Source organism: Carassius gibelio, chromosome B2 (assembly GCF_023724105.1).
Source record: "Carassius gibelio isolate Cgi1373 ecotype wild population from Czech Republic chromosome B2, carGib1.2-hapl.c, whole genome shotgun sequence".
Lineage (NCBI taxonomy): Eukaryota > Metazoa > Chordata > Actinopteri > Cypriniformes > Cyprinidae > Carassius > Carassius gibelio.
The window spans coordinates 4812380-4820716 of NC_068397.1; the positions used below are offsets into that span (position 1 = coordinate 4812380).

At 39.2% G+C, this 8337-nt stretch overlaps 1 pseudogene; it reads right to left on the reverse strand.

Moving 5' to 3' along the window:
- Window positions 1–3019: 3019 nt before the first annotated feature.
- LOC127951404 (protein crumbs homolog 1-like) lies at window positions 3020–7364 on the reverse strand (annotated as a pseudogene).
- Between the last annotated feature and the right edge of the window lie 973 nt (window positions 7365–8337).

Below are 8337 nucleotides of genomic sequence, written 5' to 3' on the forward strand. Positions count from 1 at the left end.
GTTCCCGGGCCACTTCTCTTCCTCCCCACAGTTCTTACGACTTCAGAATCGATCTCCTTCCGGGTACCACTCCACCTCGTGGTCGCTTGTACTCCCTGTCTGCGCCGGAACGTGAGGCACTCGAGAGGTATCTTTCTGACTCTTTAGACGCAGGTATCATTGTTCCCTCCTCCTCTCCTGCCGGCGCTGGTTTTTTTTTTTTTTTTGTCAAAAAGAAAGATGGTTCTTTACACCCTGCCTCGATAATCGAGGGTTGAATGACATCACATTCAAGAAACGTTATCCCTTGCCTCTTTAAGGTCTCCAATAAGCTAGACCCTTCGTAATGCTTAACACCTAGTCTGGAAGACTGCATTTAATACCCCCAAGGGCACTTTAAATATCGCGTTCTTCCCTTCGGATCAGTCAACGCACCTGTTGTTTTTCAAGCGTTAGTGAACGATGTCCTCAGAGACATGTTAAACATTCCTGTTTATGTTTATCTCTATGACATTTACATTTTTCCTCCTCTCTCCAGATTCACACTCAGCGCGTTTGTCAAGTCCTCCAGCACCTCCTGGAGAACCGTTTGTTTGTTAAGGCGGAGAAGTGTACTTTTCATGCCCAGTCCGTCACGTTCCTTGGTTCAGTTATTTCCGCTGATGGCATTGGTATGGATTTCACTAAGGTTCGTGCCATTATGGAAGGGCCTCCGCCCAACTCATGTCTTGCTCTTCAGCTTTTCCTGGGGTTCGCCAATTTTTATCGTCGGTTTATCTGAAATTTTTGTCAAGTCGCCGTTCCTCTCTCTGCCCTCACATCAGCGAAGACGCGATTCTCTTGGTCCGAATCAGCTCACACATCACCTTAGATTTTATTACAGATCTTCCCTCGTCTGAGAGAAACACTGTAATCCTCACCGTCGTCGATCACTTTTCTAAAGCCGCTCATTTTATCCCTCTCCCGAAACTCCCCTCTGCAAGGGAGACAGCTCAGATCGTCGTTGACAATATTTTCAAGATTCACGGTCTCCCCTCCGATATTGTCTCTGATAGGGGTCCTCAATTTTCTTCCCTGTTTTGGAAGGAGTTTTGTTGCCTTATCGGAGCTTCTTCCGGCTTTCAACCTCAAACCAATGGGCAGGACGAGTGTACCAACCAAATTATTGGCCGCATCCTTCTTAGTCTTGCGTTTCGCAACCCTGCCTCTTGGTCTGAACAGCTCCCCTGGGCCGAATATGCCCATAATTCCGCCCCATCCTCAGATACCTGTTTGTCGCCTTTTCAGGGTTGCCTTGGTTACCAGCCCCCGCTCTTTTCTTCACAAGATGCCGAGTCCAGTGTCCCTTCAGTCAGCGCATTATCCAGCGTGCCAAACATACCTGGAGAGGGGATAGGGCTGCCTTATGCAAGACTCGTTCCCTTACTCAATGGGCGGCTAACAGGCGTCGTATTAAGAGCCCCAGTTACGTCGTTGGTCAAAAGGTTTGGCTTTCCACCCTCAACCTTCCCCCTCAGTCCACGTCTCTCAAATTGGCCCCTAAATTTATTGGGCCATTTCGTATTCTCGAGGTGCTCAGTTCTGTCTCGGGATATCTTGGATCGCTCGCTGATTGATGACTTCTACCGTGCTCGCCAGCCCTCCTCTTTAGGTGTCCTCAGGGGGCGCTCCTTGAAGAGGGGGTACAGTCATGAACCGGGTATCCTTTTCTGTCTCTCTTTCTCCCTCTCTTAGTTAGTCTCCTTCGAACACTCATCCACTCATCTCATTATCACTCACAGCTATTTTTCATCCCCCCTGCCCTTCATTCACCTCTCTCTGCACCTGTACCTTTTTTTGCTGATTAGACTCTTTATTTCTAGTCTTCTTTCCCCTTTGTTCTCCGCCAGATTATTACCTCATGTTCCCATACGTACCTGAGCCTGGCTGTCTCCCCTTCTGTGTTGTCATGTCCAGTTTGGTGTGTGTTGAACGGCTCTCTGCTAAACCTCTACTCTACCCAGCCTCCTGCTGAGTCGACTGTCGTCAGTAGCACCATCCGCTCACCTGGACCCGTTCTCTGCTTTCCCCGGATTCTCCGTCACTGGCGGAGTGACGGCCTTCTTCTGTTATTGATTATAAAGACATTTTTGTTTGAGAAGTTGCCTGATGGCATCCTGAGTTATTTTGCCTTGTGAAAACCTGCTGAGTTAATTATAGAGACATTACCTGCCTTCGCATTTGAGTCCTCTCTCCTTCCGCATTCTGACATATACATTTAATTAATGGTACTAAAGGATTTTACAAATTATTTTATTGTGTCCTCATCTTTATTTATGTGGTAAAAAAAGTTGTGCAATTAGTGATTCGACTGTACATTATGCCTTGTCTGAACTTAGTTTATTAGGACCTGTTTTTCTTTTGTGGAAGCTTTGCATTTGAAGAACTAAAAAAATATTTTTACATTTAAATCAATATTTCATATTTAATTATTTACTTGTGTGATAAGTATTATTTTTAATTATTAACTTGAAATCACCATGTTGGGGTTTATTCTGGAATAAATACTGGCTGGATGTACACTATCCCGAAACTTATTACTATAGTTAGTACATGTAACATGTAATATGCCTTTTCCCCCAGACCTCAAAGAATCTCATTCTAGTCCCCAGTTTGATAATTAATATTTATTTTGAGAAATCAAACTCACGGAAACCTGTCGATATATCATGGAAGCTCTGGAACTCTCTCCCTGAAATTAAAACAAAACATTAATGAAACATTAAATGCATGCATGCGTGTCCAACAAGATATTGCTGAAGACTTCATCTGCCGAGATGCATTGCAGCACTCTTAAAAATAAAGGCCCCAAAAGTGATGATTGCATAGAAGAACCATTTTTGGTTTCCCAAAGAACCTTTCGGTGAAAAGTTCTTAAACTATTTTAAAAAATCGAAAGAAACTTTTCTGCATTTGAAAGGTTCCACGGATGTTCAAGGTTCTTCATGGAACCATCGATGCAATTAAAGAACCTTTATTTTTAAGAGCGTGGGAAACATATTCACCTGCAGAAAGGACCCGTTGTGTTTCTTGGACAGAGACATGAGTAGCGTTTCAATCCTCTTACACACGTGCTACCATTGCTGCACTTGTGGAGGGTGCATACGTCCACTTCTCTTTCACATCACCGGCCGATGTAGCCTGCGTCACACGAGCACTCGCATCCAGCTGAGATCGCTCTGCAGGCTCTGTGAACACACGGGTTTGATGCACAGTCATCAACAGTGAATTCAAAATGCTGGTCGTCCCAAATCAAATGGACAATGGCACATGAAAAGGTCGAACAGATCTTCACAAACCCCTCCATTCTAGCAAGGGTCAGGCTCACAGACATTAGATCCCCGGCAGCTGAAGTATGGAGTCCCAGAAGTCCTCAGAAACTGCTCTTCCTGGGGTCTGGGCTGGTTCATCTCCATGTCACTGTAATAAATCAACGCAAGGCCTCCAATCTCCACCAAACCGAGACAGCCAGCAAACTTACCCTCCGAATGGGGTCCCAAGCCTCCTAAGATGATGTCCACATCTTCTCGGAGGAAATCCAGATCTCCTGAGGCTGTGAAGGAGACGGAGGGTTTCTCCCAGTGCTCGTCCAGAACTATTCTCCATCTGGATGACTGGAGGACTGGGTTGTCCATGGTAATGAACTGAGAATCGTGCTCAGCATGAAGTAGTGCTGCGTTCTGGTGCCTTGTACGGAAATGCATTGAAATGCTGCTGAGGTATCGCTGTATTTCTCAATTGCCACAATATGTGATTATGTGGCTGTTGTTGCGTAGGCTGACATTGACCAAACCTGCAGAGCAGACAGGTAAAAGCATCAGTGATTTTTCATCAGTGATCAGTGACAAGCCATTTTTTTCTCTTACATTTTTCTTTACTAAAAATCTAATAACATGCATGGAACTCACAAACAAAAAGATCAACTTTTTCATCATAGATCTATCATAGCACAGAAAGGCATATAAACAGAATCCTCAGCCGATTCAGAAGCTGCTTCCAAAACCAACTACATATCTTACTTCCCTTTAATCAATTTTTACTTTAAAATTGAATTAAACAATTCTTCCAAAAAATCTATTTCAAAATCAATTGATTCCCTGCAGCATATGTTTATGCCATTGACATGCTCAAATGCACGGTCTCAGGATAAGCACATATGGTGTGGCAAATCCAACAAAGGATAATCTTTCAAGCTTTCATAAATCCCCAGTATAGCTACACATGACAATTATCAATTACATAACTGAACTCTGAATAGGGATCACAGATGTATTGCTGAGACATCATCAACCTTTTCTTTCATTAAGAAAAAGATTCATAGTTCAGATAAGGACAACATGTTCAAACTGACATTCAAAGCCCTGAGCGGGGGATTCCTCTACAACAGATACTCACAATCACTCATCACAGTACATACTGTCATTTTAAACAATAAAGATTAATTCAATTATTATTCAGTTATTATCAATAACAACAACAAAATGTGTGCAATTATAATGTGACAAAGTCAAATATAAAAAATTGAATAATTCAAAATATAGAGTTTAGTATTAGTAGTAATATTAGTAATAATGTCAAACAAAATAGCATTTGTATAATTCATAATATATGACAATTCATCATGTTTTCATAATTTTACATTTCAATATTTAAACATTTTAAATTATTTAGATAGATTAGCCAATTGTACAAAAAAAGAAAGATATGGTTCAAGTCCAGCATTATTATCTCAGAATTGTGAACATTGTAAATAACGTATTCATCAATAAAGCCACAAGGACTAAAAGATTTATTCAGTTACTCCAGATCTGTAACAGTATTTTTATATAACTATGGTAATTACACTCTGCAGGACATTTTTTTGTATACAGTCATTCTCCCTCTTTTTATGCTTTATTTTACACATTGCAAAGCATTGTCTTTATACGAATGTCTGTTGTGGTTTGTTTTTTCTGTATGTTTGTGAAAATCATAATAAAAATATATTTAAAAAAAAACAATAATTGGTTCCAAAAGTGCAGCTAGTTCTGAGAGAAGTCCTATACTCTAAAACATCCATGGAATCTTTCTGATGTTCTTTATAGTGCAAAAAGGGTTCTTTAGATTTTTGTTAATATTCTACACACTGTTCCTCTGAAAAGTTCTTTGGGGAACCAAAAATGGTTTATGATATCACTGTGAAACCCCCTCTTTAGAACATTTTATTTAAAAGGTAGCAGAATTTGTTTGCAGATCACACTTGTTTCGATGTTTGAAATCTACTGCAATGACTTTCAGACATGTGACTTAAATAGATAATAGATAATAGATAATAGATAATAGATAATACACAGAAACCTGGAAAAAAATATATATAATTGAAGTCAATGGCTACATGCAATGGTTTGGTTACCAATATTGTGTGTTCATCAGAAGGTGAGGGTTAATAAATGACAGGATTTTCATTTTTAAGTGTTTAAATGAAATTCTGTTCTATGCAAACCAACCCAAGTAGTATAATGTGAGAGCGATCATACCATCTAAACAGTGCTCGTCCTCATAAGGCCGATGGCATTCACAGCTAAAGCTCCTCCATCCATTCTTGACACATCTGCCTCTGTTCTGTCATGGGTTTTCCTTGCAGGGGTCTCAGTCACTGCAGCCCTGTTTCACATTAAATTGATAAGCGGGAGTCCTCAGCCCAACCAAACATCCCTCATACATCCCAGAAAGCCGAAGCAGTCTCTTGTTCTCCTTTCTGCATCACAGTTAACTGAGACAGACCTGAACCCAGTTCAGACTCTGCCTGATCGATCTGTACTTCCAGACGGTCTGTAAGACTCAGCCAGAGCATGTTGTTACGCAGCGAGGCCTTGACCGTGTGTCAAAGACCATCAGAAAGGATCAACGGGAGCTCTAGAAGAACTCTTTCAGCTTTCATTGCTCTCTGCAGGAAATGCCGTAGCCTTCCATCCACTAACTCAGCATGGATGGCAAGTGGCACCGTTCTGGCACCAGTGACGTTCACAGCCGAGCAGGATTACCGTGCAGTACGGCCCTCCATAGAGGTGTCCATTATAGCACGTTTGGGAACAATGACATTTGTATTGTCCATCCTGGTTCTCGCACACACCACCGTTCATGCACGGGTTCATATCACAACCATAGATATTCTCCTCACTGAAGACTCCTGAGGCAGAGAAGAAACCATATTACTGACGAATACTACTTGATTTATTTATATCTGTCTGAGATATCACATTCACACAAAAGTAAAAAAAATATAAATTGCTATCATTTGCTCATCTTCATGCCGTTTCAAAAACGGTGTTACTTTCTTACTATCTTGGAACACACACACTAAAATTCCCAATTGTTTTTGTCCATACATTGAAAGTCAGTGAGATCCAAAATAACACTGAACTGTTTGGACAAAAAACACATAGAGACATTGTTCAAACTATTGTCTTTTGTGTTTTACAAAAAACAAAAACAAATGATGATTAAGTTATAATTTTTTTCAATTACATTTGTTTTTCATCGTAACTTTTTAAATGAAATGTATGAAAAAATCAACAATGGTTTAATAGTATTTGGAACGTTCTTAAACTTAACATAGTAACTCAAAATATTAAACCGTTTGTGTTTACAATGTTAAGTTTATTGGTGAGGGTCTAACTGGCTGGATTAAATAATTAAATTAGTACATACAGCTTATTTTGGTGTACCTATAACTTTCTCAGTCTACCCCAAAATTATAACCGTTCTAAATCATATGATTACATAATATATCCACTTAATTTAATTGGCTTAATGAACTCAATTTAAAATGATTGCACATATTATTTTTGTTTATATTAGTCCAATGCAATCACAGATCAACTTTAACTGAGTCAGTAAACATAACAGTGTGTATACCATTAAAAATACTGTTTTGCCAACTGATTTTCCTTTTTCGTAGATTTTGTGCTTCATGAACTTGACATTTTGGGCAAATTATGAAGATTTGCTTTAACAGAAACACTGCAATCGCATACTCTCCAATACTATTAAAATCACATGTGTGAAGATTTATGGACCAAAAAAAAAACATTATGCATTCATAGGCTGAAAGTTTCATCAAAGACATTAACAGGCCTGCAAACAATAACCTCCTACAAAAGAGCACAGACAAGTTTCTAATGTAATTCATGACTATGCCACAAAATAAAACTATTATGAATTGTTACCTGCGTAGAGCAACAGCACAATCCAGAAAGAAATGCCTGCTCTTGACATGATTTTCGTTATAAACCGACTAAACAGAAAGGAGACTTAAACCAGCTTTGTAAAACACCATTACCCTCACAGACTTCCTTTGCTCTTCCTCATTCATCTGTGTTTAGGATGGACTGACTTCTCAGTGGCTTCACACATCCTTTGGGATTATGGTAATGCACTTACATGTGTAATGAACATTTGTGAGGCCAGAGACAGGAGCCACGGCTAATCTGAGAGAGCTCTCGATCCTCACCTTATGGACGGATACTACAAGAGCAATTCTTAGACAGCAGAACTCTACTATAAAGGCATCATCCACTATAGAGACTTCAAAGATGATTTTTAAATGTGAAGAATAGAATCAGAATTAGAATAAACTATAAGAACTTTGGTAAAAATCTTTTGGAATGTTCGTTTTCAAACTTGTCAGGCAGATTCAGGACATACTGTCAATGATTCATACCTAACTTTGTGCAGGCACGCCCCCCCTACCGTTTTTACCAACATAGTGATAAAGTCAAGATATATATTCATTTATTGTTAACTATGAGCTATGTTGACAGGAGTGAGGTAAACACTTTCACAATGAAGCTTACACGTACCTGAGAGAAAACCCATTTCAGAGTTAATTAAAACATCACTACAGGCGGATTATTACTGGACAACTATTTGAAGACCTGGAATCTGAGGGTGCAAAAAATATAAATATTGAGAAAACCACTTTTAAAGTTGTCCAAATGAATTCTTAGCAATGCATATTACTAATCAATAATTAAGTTTTAATATATTTATGGTAGGAAATTTACAAAATATCTTCATGGAACATGATCTTTACTTAATATCCTAATGATTTTTGGCCTAAAAGAAAAATGTATAATATAAAAATGTATCTATAATTTTGACCCATACAGTGTTTTTTGGCTATTGCTACAAATATACCCCAGAGACTTAAGACTGGTTTTGTGCTCCAGGGACACATATTAATAACAAAGTTTACCACCATTCAAAAGCTTGGGGTTGATTTTAATTAATTAATTTATTTTAAAGTCTCTAATTCTCACTAATGCTGCATTTATTTGA